At 45.5% G+C, this 14,699-nt stretch overlaps 1 long non-coding RNA gene across 1 annotated transcript in view; it reads right to left on the bottom strand.

Annotated features, from left to right (window-relative positions):
- Positions 1-13,766, bottom strand: part of LOC109284268 (uncharacterized) — a 43,993-nt gene extending 30,227 nt beyond the window's left edge. The window contains exon 1 of the long non-coding RNA XR_009462044.1: positions 13,691-13,766. This is a non-coding gene — a long non-coding RNA (uncharacterized LOC109284268). The remainder of the gene's footprint in view (positions 1-13,690) is intronic.
- Between the last annotated feature and the right edge of the window lie 933 nt (positions 13,767-14,699).

The following is a 14,699-nucleotide window of genomic DNA, read 5'->3' as shown; positions in this document are numbered from 1 at the left end:
TCTACCTCAAAGCTAAGCAAAAACCAACCTCATGGCACTCATACACCATTAACACTGTAATGATCCATTACATGAAACGGTATATTTTCACTCCAGCTTCTCTGTAGATGATAGAAGTATATCATTTCCAGCTACTACTAGATATCCACTAGGGGGAGATAGAAGGTAACTTGTTGCCAGGCTGATAGCATTGTAGGAGATCCTAGTTGTATAATTAAGGGAAGGTAATAAGGACACAAGTAGCCCGTAGAGGTCAGGGCTTCTGAGTACACAAACCTACTTGGACATTGCATAGTGTTACCATTATTAATTATTTGAAATGCTTGCTACAAATAAATAGCAGGCAAGCAGCTTGCAATTTCTGCAAAGAAGGCTTCTTTGGAGTACTGATGACCACAGTTTATGGCCTCCTGCAGGAATCCCACCGGATCTGCATTCAGAAGGGTAAAAATAGTAATTGCTCCTAATAACATCAATGTCCTTTTAGACTGCCTCATTCTAATGTAAGTGAGGAAGATTTTGCTTAATTGGTGGGGAAGAGGAACAACTGGTGGCTTTCACTCTTGAAGATGACAACTGTCTTGATTTGGGTTGGGAAAAGCATGAGATCCCTTTAAAAAGTCAGGTCAGGAAAATAAACCACAGGCGGGATGGGCAATTGAAACAGCCTTGAAACACAAAGACAGCATAGTGGGGATGGCAAGAGAAAGAGTTAAAGCCTGGTCTAACTCAAAACGCATGTTATTTCCCTTGACTGGATGCTGCTGTATGGAAGGCGTTCTTCAATTCCACTCAAGCAGACATTTCTAGGCAGATAGATCGTGGCAGCCATGTTAGCTCCTGTGAAGATAAGCATCAATCTGCTCAAGCAAGACTTGTGTTTTCTGGGAGGGCAGAGAGGCAGAACAATTGCTGGACAGAAGCAACTGCTCCTTGAGGCAAGTGGAGCAAGCCAGAGCACTGGAATACAATGAAACCTCAACTCCTGCCTGGCCTGTGTATCTAGCCTCAGTATAATCAAGATTGTGATTGTGCAATTGATTCAGCCCCATAGCCCATGCAAGACCTTGGAGTTAAACATGGAGGGGCTTTTCTAGCATTGGTTAAAAATTTTAGGAAAAAAACCAAAACATTTTCCTGTTGGAAAACAAAGTTGTCAGTTAAAACCAGAGCTTTCCACAGGAAAAGATCTGTTTTGTCAGAAGTGGGGAATTTGTGGAATTATAATTCTGGGTCCTTTATGCCCCCATTCTTCTTTAGGAGTCATGCTACCTTGGCTGACAGCATATCCCATGATGCATTGTGGTCACACCCTTGGTTTAGCTGTAGCTTTGTCTCAGGGAGAACCAGGCTATTTGGAGAACTGTAAGGAAGAACACGGGCATGAGGAATCTGGAACAACTCCCATGAAGCACCATGGGAGCTCAGGTCACTTCAGCTTGACTAAATCTTAAAATCTGTAACTTGTATTTTCAGATTATTTCAGTTATTAAATTGTTTTAAAAGAGCAAAGAGCAAAATGTAAAATCCCAACTTTGTCACTGTTCACATGCTTAAATTTAGGAACTGTATGATCTTAATCTTACTACCTGTCCCTCAGGCTCCTTGTTATATCTCATTATCACATTGTACCTAAAATTAGCTTCGGGCTACAATCACTTACATTATACAGAACAGAGCACACTGTTCAGCCCTGCAAAGAGAATGGATAAATAGATGTGGTTTGATATAGTCACTTTTTGGTTAATATGAATCCTTGCATATTGTGTTCACTAAGAGTGAGATCTTGACCTCACTGGGTGCATACACACGTACTAACTTTCTAACAGTTAAGCCAGTTTAAAACTTGTTTAGGTTGACTTATCTGCCAGAGTATACATACATATGTGGAGCAGAGTCAATTTAAATGTGATGCAAGATAATACACCTCCAAGGTATATTATCTTGAGTCACATTAGTTAAGTTGACTTAGCTCACAAGATGGCTGTCACCATGTCAAGGAGTTGTATGGGTGTATGTTCTGATATGACTTAACGTAAATTGACTTAGTGTGTGTATGTGTACCCAGTGAGGTTATTTGGTCTTTTGCCATTGACTTTCATGTAGCCAAAATTTCACCCTAAGTATTCATTTAGCTCTCTGTCATATTAGTTGTACCCTGGTTTTTCTTAATATCTTATGAAGGAAATTATTATTGTGCCACTGTTAGCCACTCCAGTGGCTCCAAGATTAAACTATCACTTATATTCAGATTAAAACCCCCTGTATTTCACACTTTAGGCTGGGACTTCTAAAGAGATCTAAGTGATTCAGGGGCACAATCCCCCTGAAATGAGATGAATGCTCCAGTAGACACCTTTGAAAATCCCAAAATTAACAATAGAATTTAGTTTCTGCATTTACTACATTGTCTCTTCAGAAGACATCTCAGATAAAAACCAGTTTTGAAAACCTTTTAAGTGGTCTGCCCCAATCTATATATATAAAGGGGTTAGTCTGTCTGTGTATCTGTTTTGGGGGGGAGAAGGGGGGGTGGTCCCAGCAGGGCATGGCTGCAGCCAGTGTCATCAAGAATGACAGGCAGGGCGGGTGGAGACAGCACTGCCACCCACCACACTGCGCCACTGCCAACTCCTGCGGGGGGGGTGTGACAAGGGGCCAGATGTGGTAGCGCAGGGCAGCGGGTGGCAGCAATGGAGCTTCCCCTGCCCCCCACTCTTGGGAGGCAGTGGCAGTGGGGGGGGAGCTCTGCCCCCCCCTTGTCATTATTGACGGACAATTTGCTAGTATTAAAATTAGTGGCATTAGCCCATGATAAATATTAGCTTATACTATGAGCTAATAGTAGCTAATGAGGTGCTACTATGACCTAATAAGCTTTTGGTCATTGGGAATATGCAGAAAGCTTGAGAGAGAAGATACTGGGGATTCTTTGGGGGCAGGAATGTGAGGCCTGATAGGGAGATTTTCAAAGACACAAATAGGAGTTATACTCCCCCAGTATTGCTGCCTCTGTGGTAAAACTCCTACACTCTCACTGTTATAATAGCACAGCTACACCCAGTGGTGACAGATACTATCAGCTGGGTTTCCACAGTTACATGCTCCAGGCACTAAGGATCACTTCTGTTGCGCTGTTGCTCCATGTTTCAAAATTATCTTTTCAAATAAAAGGGATTCTCCAAGACACTGAGGTACTGTTAACCCCACCTCAAATCAGAAGACAAGATATAATACCTGCAAAGATCTAGTCTTGCCCTTCATGATAACCTGACTATAAATGCTTGTGGGCTAGATGTGCTCATCTTTGGGTAGGTCAAGTCTAATCCACTTTACCCCATGAGATCCAGATGGTAGTCCAATGACCTAGGACGCAGGACATCTGACGTCTATTCCCAGTTCTGCCGTAGACCATGGGAAAATTACTTTGGCTCAAATCCTCAAAGGTATTTAGGCACTAAAACCCCTGTTAAGATTTTCTCCTTGCCACTCTGTGTCTAGTTCATCTATTTAGATTGTCCAGCCATTGGGGTAGGTATTGTACAGAGCCTAACATAGCAGGACCTATAGCTAAGGCCATTAACAACTGGTAGGGCTGTGCGAGGCTTCAGACCGTGCTTCAGATCTGGAGAAGCTTCAGACTCTTCAGTGTCCAAAGCAGCATGTCCGGATCGAACCGCTGGCTTCTTTAGGCTTTCCGAAGTGGTTCGGAGCTTCGGAACCACCCCTGCAAGTTTCATCCAAATCAGACAAAAAACAATAAAGTTATAGATATTTCACTGATTCCCCATTATACCCTATGGCCGGATCTCCGAGGCGGCTCCGAAGCTTCGGAGCCACTTCTCTGGATCAAAGCAGGAAACCGATCCGGAGCTCCGGATTGGATCCCTGGCATCCGAAGCTGCCGGATTGAATAGCTGCCTACTCGCACAGGCCTAACAACTGGTAACACAAAGTAACACTAGTTAGCATCACCAGAAACTTTCTTTGAAAAAGGGGAGCATCCATTAGAGAAGTCCTCCGAGCTTTTAAGAAACATTGTTTTCTTTGTCTTGGCCTTCCTTTTTTAACCTCCCTTCCTGTTTTTTCTTCTTGCTTTTGCAGCTGTGGGACTGAATGCTGATGGGACAGTATTAGGTCCAACCCCAGACAGTCATTTCCCAGTAATTAGTTCAGGTTACCAGATAACCGACACAAATGTTTTCTTGGGTCGTTGTTGAGTCAGGTTATATTGCTAGCCACAAATATGCTAGGAAAGGAGAATGGCTGTGGTGTGTATGATGTATTGATTTGTACATAAGTACTATAAACTACTGCCCTGTGCTGGAATATGGTGTCTTGCTTAGCACAGCACTTCTATAGGATCTGCTTCAGAAAATGCTAGTTCATTCCACTTATGTCAGAACTGAGTGAAAAGAGTCTTTGTGTAGATGAGGCTCAGGCCCTTTGAATTCAGATCTCCACCCCCTTAAGACTTGTTGTTACATTGCATATGTATGAGCACACTGATCATTATGCAATGGGATATCTGCATTGCAAGCTTCTACACAGGATAATATTGTTAACATTACTGGCACTTCCACATCAGGGTTGTTTTTTTAAAATGTGTCTTCAACAATACTTTCAACTCATTATGATGCAATCTACTGTTGATTATGTTTCCCAGCAATCATATTACATAGTCTAATGTGTGCATAGGAAGTCACCATCATTAGCTATATTTTATGGGTAGAAAAACTGAGGCAAAGGAAGTAACTTGTCCTAGATCACCAAGAGGCCAGTTGCTGAGGCAGGAAAAGAGGCCAGGTCTTTTGAGTCTGAGCCAAAGTCCAACATGCCATTATGTATCTGTTATCTGGACTCAGGAGAAAGACACTAAATAGCAGCAGGCTCAGTGAAGGTAGTAGGCAATGCACTTCCTCCCAAATTCATGGTAGGTCACTTCCTACCTGTCATGCCTTCTTTGTCTCAGAAAAGAGCAACCACTGGGCTGGCTTTGTAATGTATAGGAGAAACAAGTTTAAGAATAAATAGTGAACTAGCTGCAAGAGGCAGACTTTAATGATGAATGCCTCTTAGACATTGTGTAGGACATCACAGTCATGAGAAGAAGGAATGGCAACCAAAGAAAGAGGGGTATAAGATTTGCCTTGTGAGAGTATCCCAAGGCTCCCAGGGACTGGGATCCCACTCCTGCTTGTGTGTAAAAATGGGCAGAGCAGTAAGGGTCTACATCCTGAAAATGGAGGTGTTCATACTTTCTTACATATTTTGTCCCTCTTGTCTACTTACATTGCAAGCTCTTCAGGACACAGGTGGCCCTTCTCACTCTATACTCCAGGAAGGTGTACAGCACAATAGGGCTCTATCTGTTCAGGTTTCCAGGACACTACTGATCATCAGTGTAGAATCATAGGTTTGGAAGGAACTTAATTTGGAAATGTCATCTCATCCAACCCCATGCACGGATGCAGGATGTACTACTGTCATCAGTCAGCAATAAAAATGCCTCAACATAAGCAAAGCCATCCCCAGGTACTTTTATTCTTACATCTACCATAATGTTAAACAGCCTTTGAGTGATTGCTACTTTCCAATCCAGAATACTGAAAAACAAAGCCAGACAAAGAAAAACAAACTGGTATTTATCAACGGGGGCACTTGCACGTGAATCACTTTTCAAATGAAGCAGTATGCTCTGAAGTAATTAAAGGTTTCAAACCTGGGCTTTGCAAATGCATTATTTATATCATTTAGCTAAACCTCCTCCAGAAGGACATGATGGTGATGATATACATTCTGATTAGTTTATGTTCATCCTTTACTTCACTTTTACCCCAGAAGGTTTCTGTGGTCTTTAATTAGACACCGTAGAAATGTAATAAAAGCACACTGTATGGAGAAACATGTTTCAGATTAAAAGATACAATTTTGAAGCAATACAGTTTGTACCAGCCATAATACATCTTGCAATTGTGAGCCTGCTTGTCCCCTCACTTTTCACTAGGATAATTCCACTGTCTTCAGAGTTTATACTCATGATTTACCCTAAAAAGAACAGCCAGGGCTGTTTTGCCTATGCTGATCTGAGATTAAAGCAGTAAGAAAGAATTCAAGATTGTACCACAGAAGAAAAAAACGGTTTCCAGGCTTCATTTTTCTTTCAGTCCCCATCCTCCTATGATTTAAAAGATGCCATTTTTCTTGTTGCTATCAGACTATAAAACTGAAAAAAATTAAAAGTGTATTCTTGTTGCTATCAGACTATAAAACTGAAAAAAATTAAAAGTGTAGGCTGGGAAAAATCTTTCTACCATGCTACAAAATCATCTGGGGCAATCTATTAAGCAGCAGCACCCTCATAGTAGTAGTACGAACTAAGAGGATACAGTAGGCCCAGGTGGCCAACCTGAAGAGCACATGCTACAAGTGGTATGGGCAAGCTCTGTACAAGGCAAGCAGCAAATTGGGAGGGAGCTGACATCACAGGGCAGATAAGGCAGGGAGCAGAAAGATGAGCAGAAGACGGGGAAGGGGATGAGGTGATGAGAAAGGTAGGAGGGTGCAGTGGCTAGAGCAGGGGTGGGCAAAATAAGGCCTGCAGGCCGATCTGGCCCACAAGGCCATTCTATCCGGCCCACAGGGCCCCCCCAAAAAATTGGAAAATTAATATTTCTCTGCCCTTGGTTCCTGTCAAAAATGACTCAGGGGAAGCCCGGCAGGCTCCAACAACAGTGGGGCCCGCCCAGCCTCACCCCCAAGCTGGAAGCCCCAGCCAGGGTTTGTGGGCTGGAGCACATGGCTGCCCAGGCACGGGAAGCTCAAGTAAGGGGGGGCAGGGACCCCAGGCAAGGAAGGAGCACAGGGGAGGGAAGCAGCCCCTCCCCGCCCACACCTGGTGCCCTGCGCTGCGCTGCTTGCAGCCCGCGTGGGGCTGCCTATGCCGACTCTGGACAGCCCCATGCGGGCTGCGAGTGCCTGCAGCAGGGAGCGCCGGCCATGGGGTGGGGGAGGGGCCACTCCCCCCCACGCTCAGCTTTCCCCCGGGATCCTTCCCTGTGTGGAGAAAAGTGGCCCCTCGCCTGCCCCATGGCCGGCGCCCCACACTGCAAGTGCTCGCAACCTGCACGGGGCTGTCTGGAGCAGGCACAGGCAGCCCTAGGCAGGGTGCGAGCAACTGCAGCACGGGCCTCCAGGCATGGGGTGGGGAGGGGCTGCTTTCTCCCCACCCTGTGCTCAGCACAATGTTGTAACCCAGCCCTACTGCCAGGCTGGCAGTGGGGCCGGGTTACAAGTTCTTGCTGAGCACGGGGAAAAGTGTCCCCTCGCCTGCCCCATTGCCAGTGCCCCATGGTGCAGCTGCTCACAGCTCGCCTGGGGCTGCCTGTGCCTGCTCCAGATAGCCCCACGTGGGCTGCAAGCACCTGCAGCGCAAGGCGCCAGCCATGGGGCAGGTGGGGGGCCACTTTTCCCTGCGCTCAGCACCAGCTTCTTCCCTGCTGGCAAGCAGGGGGTCGGGGCTGTGCGCTGCCCCCTGCCTGTACCGCAGGGCTGGGGGGTACTGGGTGTGAGTGGGCAGGGAGCCAGTGGGAGCACAGGGCCCATACTGGTGTCCCAGGGCCAGTGCTGGTGGGGCCCAGAGCAGGGTGGCAGGAGTACGGGGTCCCAGCCAGCAGGGGCTCTATGAACCCGGGCCAGCTCCCCCCTCTCCCTGCTAGTGCAGCCCAGCCCAGCTCCACAGACCCCTGCTGGCCTGTGCCCTGCTTTGGGCCCCACCGGTACTGGACCTGGGACATTGGTCCCAAGATAGTGACCAGGGGGCGGGGCTACCCATGCAGACCTCGACAGCCTGCCAAAACTGGGTAAGCTGCCCTCCACTCAAAATAATTGCCCACCCCTGGGCTAGAGTAATAGTCAGCAACATGGCTTCAATTGACTGCTATGCCACAGGCTCTGCAATGTGGAGGAAGTCACTGAAGCCAAAAGTAACTAATGATTTTGAGTACTCTGCCTAAGCACCTTAAAAGAGCCTGAGTATATAAGTGTGGGTACCCACTGCCTGCCAAAAAGGCCAGAGCTGAGAAAGCAAAATCACTAGTGCCTTTTTCAAAATCTTGACCTTGTTTAGTCTCTCTGCAACACAGCTCCCTACTTTGACAGTGGGGACACTAGTACCGTCCTGTCCTCCTTGTGTTGTGAGAGAAAATCCACAGGAGATTATGAGGCTCTCAGACCACTAACAGGGGCCTGATAAACATAAGACAGAGGGCAATTTCTGTAAATGAGAATAAAGAGAACTGTTAGAAGAATACTGGAAAGCTGTGTGAAGAAGGCTGCCTCCCCAGCGACACTGCAGGAGAGGGAAGAGGATGGAGGTCCAGGTTTCCGCAAGGGCTTTTATCTCCAAAAGTGTAAACAAATATATCCTTGAGCATTTAGTTACTGCTAAGGAGAATCAGTTGTTAGAGAGAGAAATGCAGTTTCCTTCATTCTATTCTAAAGGGAGTCAATCTACTGTTATGCCAGCAGAGATACACTGATGTCATTGCCTTATAATATGTAAAACTTAAAGGGGCATTATTGCGCACAGAATATTTTTAATGTGTTGTATTGCCTCTGTCTACATACTTTTAAATCAGTTCTACTGCAAATTCTACAATAATATTTTGCATATAGATTTTTACCAAATGTTCCCTTTCATTTATAAAACAGTACTGCACAGGATTGATAAAATTTGAAGAGAACCAGCTCAGTTCACAGAATTATGATGGTCTGGCTCTAACTGCCCAGCTAGATAAAGGAATCAAGGCTCTAGTGCCTTGAATCTAACAGTACTTATGAGAATTCAGTTCACTTTAGAAATCTATTCATCTTCTAGAGTTTCTGTTTCCTTTAACCTAAGGTCCGAAGTCAATTTTGAGTGTTCTACTGTCAAAACTAAAATTTATAATAACGACTAGCCAATTGCCTGTCAAGAATGATGGCTTCCGCACCCTCTGTCCAGTCCTTGGCATGGCTTCAGAATCATGGTGGTGCTCCCCCACGCTTGGAGCACTCTGATTGTCTGTTTCCTTCAGCCAATCAGAGTGTGAATAAAGCGTTACAGACAGACAGAAAGACTGACAGACTTAGGCTTTTTTAATGTTAGAATTTTAGAATCTGATGGTTGCTCTGGACTAGTGCACAACCAATTTAAGCAGTAATCATCTGGAATAATAAAAATTAAATATATCATGGAAAATAAGTTTAGTATCTATTACTTTATGTGTTTTACATGTTGATGGACTGAGGCTTATGATGGAGGAAAATGATGCATTTCAGTAGGAGCATATAAAGAAAGATGTAACAGTACAGTTATGGTATCTAGTTGTACTCATTTCTATTCAAAATGATTGGCTAGCTCAGTGGTTCTCAAACTCACTGGACTCAAGGTATCCCCTCCACCACTTTTGTGAACTAAGTGGCACTTCATTTCAAAACTAATGTATATATTATAGTGCACACCTTCTTGCAGAGGGACCAGACAGTGGGATTTTAGGGGAAAAGCCAAACAGGGATAAACATAAGCCTGAACTTATCTGCTTATCTTCTCACACCTGGGTTATCTCCTCAGACTACAAGAGACTCTTCAAAGTATCTGACAGCACCCCTGGGTGCTACAGCATCATGGTTGAAAAATCACTGGCTCAGCCCTTCTTTAAGATTACATGCTTGGGTTTCCTGGGGTAGGGACAGACATTCAAAAAGCCTGAGCCTAAATTTATTAAATCTTTGCAGGTTAGTCTAACCTGGCTAGATTGAATCAGGTTGCAACTGGACAGACATTCCCTCTAGACTGAGGAAATGTAGGCACATGCCTGCAGTGGCTCAGGCTAGAAGCTGGGGGCGCTAGAGCAGCCGCCCTTTGTCTTCTGAAGTGCTGAGCTGAGGTGAGACATGGCCAGGCTGTGGCAGGACCTCTGATTAGGGTGGGATGTAAACCCCAACTCTGCCTGCACTATCCCAGGCTTTTCCTGGGTCGCTACTCAAGGGGTGGTAGTGTTGCCACGCCCCAGCTCCTGGCTAGCACTCTGAGGCAAAAGTGGGGTGTGGAATGCATGCATCTGTTAATGATACTGAGCTTTTCAGTCTCCATCTCCCTGCTTCTTCATACTGTCTGCAGCAAACCTGACAGGCGAGGGAGCCAGCAGGGAATTGATAACAGCATTTATCAGCTCATCAACAAAACAAAAGTCTCCCTCATTAGTTCAAGCTCTTCTTAAACAGCTATTTCCAAGAAAGGAATGGAGGGATATTACCAGCTGACCTGTTGATTAGCTCCAAAAAGCCCTAAGCGGACACTGTTCTGTCTGCCTGTCCTGGTGAAATTGGAGACACACACACGCATGCACACAGAGACACCTTTCAGCATTAGCTAGGATACCACATCCTGGCCAGGGTCTGTGCTATGGGAGATAGGAGGGAGGAAGGGGGGATCCCTGCTTTAGCAGCAAGTGGTAAGGGAAGTGGGGGGTGTAGGGAGAAGCCAGGCAGACCCTGCTGTGCCTGCAGTCTCCGCCAGAGCTCCAGCTAGGGAGCAGAACGGCAAGGCCAGCCCTATTTTCTGGAGCAGAAAGCATAGCCCAGCACAGCCCAGGGCTGCAAAGAATCTGGAATGCTGGGGAACTCTGGTTTAACTTAAACCAGAAAGGGGTCTGGCACAGACATAGCAAACTGGTTTGACCCAAATCAGTTAAGTCTGATACTACATACAACCAGGCTTATCTTAAGCCAGCTTCAGCCATTTTGAAACTGATTTATGTGCACTGAACATATGTTCTCTTACAGGTTTAAAACAGTTTCTGAGCACTTAAACCAGCTTATGTGTAATGTGTGTCCCTAGCCTTGATGTCACTAGTCTTGATCCTGAAAACACAAACTCATTTTGAACATTACTCATGTGACTTCAGTGGGATTATACATGCATAGGAAGTCAAGCACTTGTGCACATCTTGATAGGATTAGGGCCCATTTGTCAAGCTACATCCAGATACAGTCTCTTCCTTAAGGTTAGGCATGGGTTTCCCAAAACACGAAGATGAAATGAACTGGGCCTGAGAGGAAAAGGGAGATATCGTAGATGGCAGCGAACCACACTGCAAAATGCCCTAGAGCCTAGAACAAAAGTTGCTGGTAAGTAGATTCAGGAGTTCATAACCCACAGGGTAGGTACCTCACTTCTGGGCTGATCTCACTTCCATTTGACAAATACCTCCTACCCTCTTGTAACAGTTGTGTAGTCCATCATATCATCAAGTGAAATTGTCACGATCATAAACACACCCCTGCACAGTGCACACTGCTACCCATACCTCTACAGCAAAAACATGGCCATGCAGCTTATCCTCACATCAAGAAGGTATTGTGTTTGCTTTATATTTCATTGCGTGTTCCAGTCCCTCCTGCTTTTGCCCTGCCCACTAGCGTCTTGTGCTCTTCTTACTAGTGAGTGTCCAGAAATCTCTGGCTTAATCCCAACAACCACCCTGAGAATAACAACCATCATGCATTAGCTCACTCCTATAAGGTCTTTCATGCTCACCCTTCATGTCATTTGCAGTTCCCCTGATGGAAGGAAAGTTGGCTCTCACCTTGATTATTGCTTTTCAGTAACCATGCCAGAAATCAGAGAGAAGAGATATGTAGCCCTGTTCTGGTGTGTTCGTATTTGGCTTTCTCCCTGCAGCTAGACTTTTATCATATATATGTCCTTCTGGGTCACTGTAACTTCTGCCCATTGTTGGCTGCTGGATTTCCAACAGAGCTCTAAAGAGTGCCATCTGCTTCTTTGTTGTTGCTCAGCTCTCCTCAAAATATGCCGTATATCTTTTCAGAAATCAGATAGGATTCCAGTCTAATCAGACAGTTACCCCTTTATCTCTTTAGGATCTATCCAAGTAGCTCTGGAGTCTGTTAGCCCTGTGATGTCATATCTTGGCATGTACCTTGCATGTTTGATTTTTGCCAGTATTAATCCCATAAACACTCACAAGAAATCACAGAGAATCCTTGGGGAGGAACATTTTCTTTCCTTGGGCTTCAGCAGAAGCTGCCCATTCTCCACAGCGCACAGAAGAAAAAGATTCCAGGGAAGACAGGGAGGAAAATAATGAATTGGAAGTTACTGGATACAGACAGGAGGGAATGGTGCAGAGACCTTTCAAAGATGATGAAGGAGGACTCCAGTCAGATTTTTCCTGGAATAACTGACTGGAGAAGACAGCTTCAATAGCTATAAAAAATAAACAAACTCAAGGATAAAGGAGCCAGTTAGTTTCTTTGCCAGTCAGTAAATTTTCAATCCCGCTCTCTCTCTTTCTCCTTTATTGGTGCATTTATTTATTAAACAGTCTCCTCCTGGTTGTTTCAAATGTATTACACAGCTCAGTACAGCCAACACCCCACTCGGGCCAATGCACAGCCCATCATTGTTTTCATATGTTAGCAGCCAGCATCCCTGAGATCAAGGCTCCATTGCGCAAGGGTGCTGAAAGAGTGAGCCCCTTGTACTCCTTGTAAGTTCTTCCACCTCAAGCAGTAACAATGCGTGCCATTAAATTCAAAGGGGCAAGGTTCAGTTCCTCTCGACAATCTGAGCAGGGAGCCACTACAGGTGGTAGCTTGAATAGGGAATATGAACTGCTGTGGCTTTCTGATAAGACCAAAGGACAGCTGACATTTATACTGATATGGATCTTTGTTCCAGTTGTAGTTGACCTTATATGAGAGATGAATTCTCAGGCTACATGCTTGGTAACAGATTGCATTCCTTTCATTCAGACAGTACAGGCTAGGTCTCAGATTTAAATCCTGAAGACAACCTCAACCATAGACATGATTGAAAGTCATGGCGGGAGCAATAAGATTCAATTTCAGGTGGACAAATTGCACAAGAAAGGAAACATTCACTTCCAGATGGGAAACTGAGGCATGGACTTGCCCAAGATCACACAAAGAAAGTGTGGTAGAGCTGGGTATTGAATCCAGCTCTCCTGAGTCCCTCTCCAACCGCGTAATTGCATGGTTGGTCGTACAATAGATAAGTAACCTAAAGAAGCCTATAGAACAGATGATGAGACAGTTAGTTGAGTACTGCTTCCACCCCTCCAAATGGCCTGTGCGCAAGTCTGCCTGTGATTGTCTCGTAGGGAGGGAGGGAGGAAGAAATACTCCAGCATTGTAAAGATTTTATTATAAACAAACCCGCTACAGCACTTTGGAATCCATGGTGATTAAAATTCTTCGAGGGGGAGGGAGCAACACCCTGTTGTTGATCCCACCTTCTCATCTAATCCCCATGTTGCCATCTGGCTGATTTACTGGACCCAATAACGTCGTTCCCACTAATATAATGAGGAATAGCAGGCTGCACCATATTTCCTCATGAATTTCACTTCCCTGCCAGAAAAGTTCAGGGCTGGGTCAGATTTTTTTCTTTCCTTTCAGCTGATTTCCCACCCCCTTCTCTTGTAGCTGGGGTTCTGCTCTGTCCCAACTGAAGATTCATTTGGCTTCCCTATCATCATTCCTCAGCCTTTAAAAATCAAAGGAGTAATACAAATGAAGATCCCATTTGGGATTGATTGCTATCAGGGGGAGCCAGCTCCATCTGGGTTCTTTTCAGGGTTTTGTGTGTCATGCTAGTACTCACTGTGTTCTGTGGATGGTCCCTCCGGCACATACTGTGTTGCACACACGGATCCAGAAAAATAAGAGCTGCATACCAGAGTCTGCACAGCCAGACTTTGTGCAGGCTGAGGGTCATTCCTTGCCATGCTACAGCCTACGTTCACCTCCATTTGAAAGAGGGAATGCTAATTCAATCAAGTATAGCTCCTGCTTAATGACTTGAAGAGGAGATACAGCAGCTTTGGACTTCAAAGTCTTTCTCCCCCTTTTTAACGTGGCCTGCTTTCACGGGTCAGGATCAGAAAGGGACACACACTGGATAGGAGCAGCTGCTTAAATTGCAGGCATTCTGTACTGCTGTCATGCTGATTTATCTAACCCTAACCTCCACGAGGCCACTCAAGGCAGGCTGCTGAAAGACAAGCATGGGAGATCTACAGGCCATGACTTGTCATCACATGGTGTATTCTTCCAGAAACAAGATTAAGGCTGTAGGGGAACAAACAAAAGACACCCCACAGGTATCCAAACAGGAGCAAAAATGACACAAAATGAGAGTAACATGGGTTATTATTTGCATTATAGTAGTTCTGGATGCCCCAGTTGGGGGGAGAGCTGTGCTATGCTAGGTGCTATACAAACCTATACTGGTGTTTGTGCCCGAAAGCTTACAATTAAATTTTTTTTTTTGCAAAAATCTTGTTGGTCTAATAAAAGATATCACCTCTACTATGAGCCCTGATTGCTTTTTCCTCTAGATGAGGGGTTGTTAACCAGGGATACTTGGAAAGGCCCCAGGGGGTATGCAGCAGCAGCATGGAGAAGAGGGGGCATTTCCAGTTTCACTGCTGTGTGCAGGGGACCCCCTTCTTGCTCGTTCATCAGCCGCCGGGTGACCTCCCCCCCCACGCTTGTCAATCAGCCGCCCCGGTGACACCCCGCCCCCTGCTCATCAACCGGCTGGGGGACTCCCTGCTTCTCGACCAGCCACCAGGGGTACACCAACCAAAAACTGTTGAAAACCCCTGCTC

The sequence above is a fragment of the Alligator mississippiensis genome, chromosome 4, assembly GCF_030867095.1.
Source record: "Alligator mississippiensis isolate rAllMis1 chromosome 4, rAllMis1, whole genome shotgun sequence".
NCBI classification, from domain to species: domain Eukaryota; kingdom Metazoa; phylum Chordata; order Crocodylia; family Alligatoridae; genus Alligator; species Alligator mississippiensis.
The sequence above is the reverse complement of the archived record's forward strand: the minus strand, read 5'-3'. Positions and strand labels throughout refer to the sequence as shown.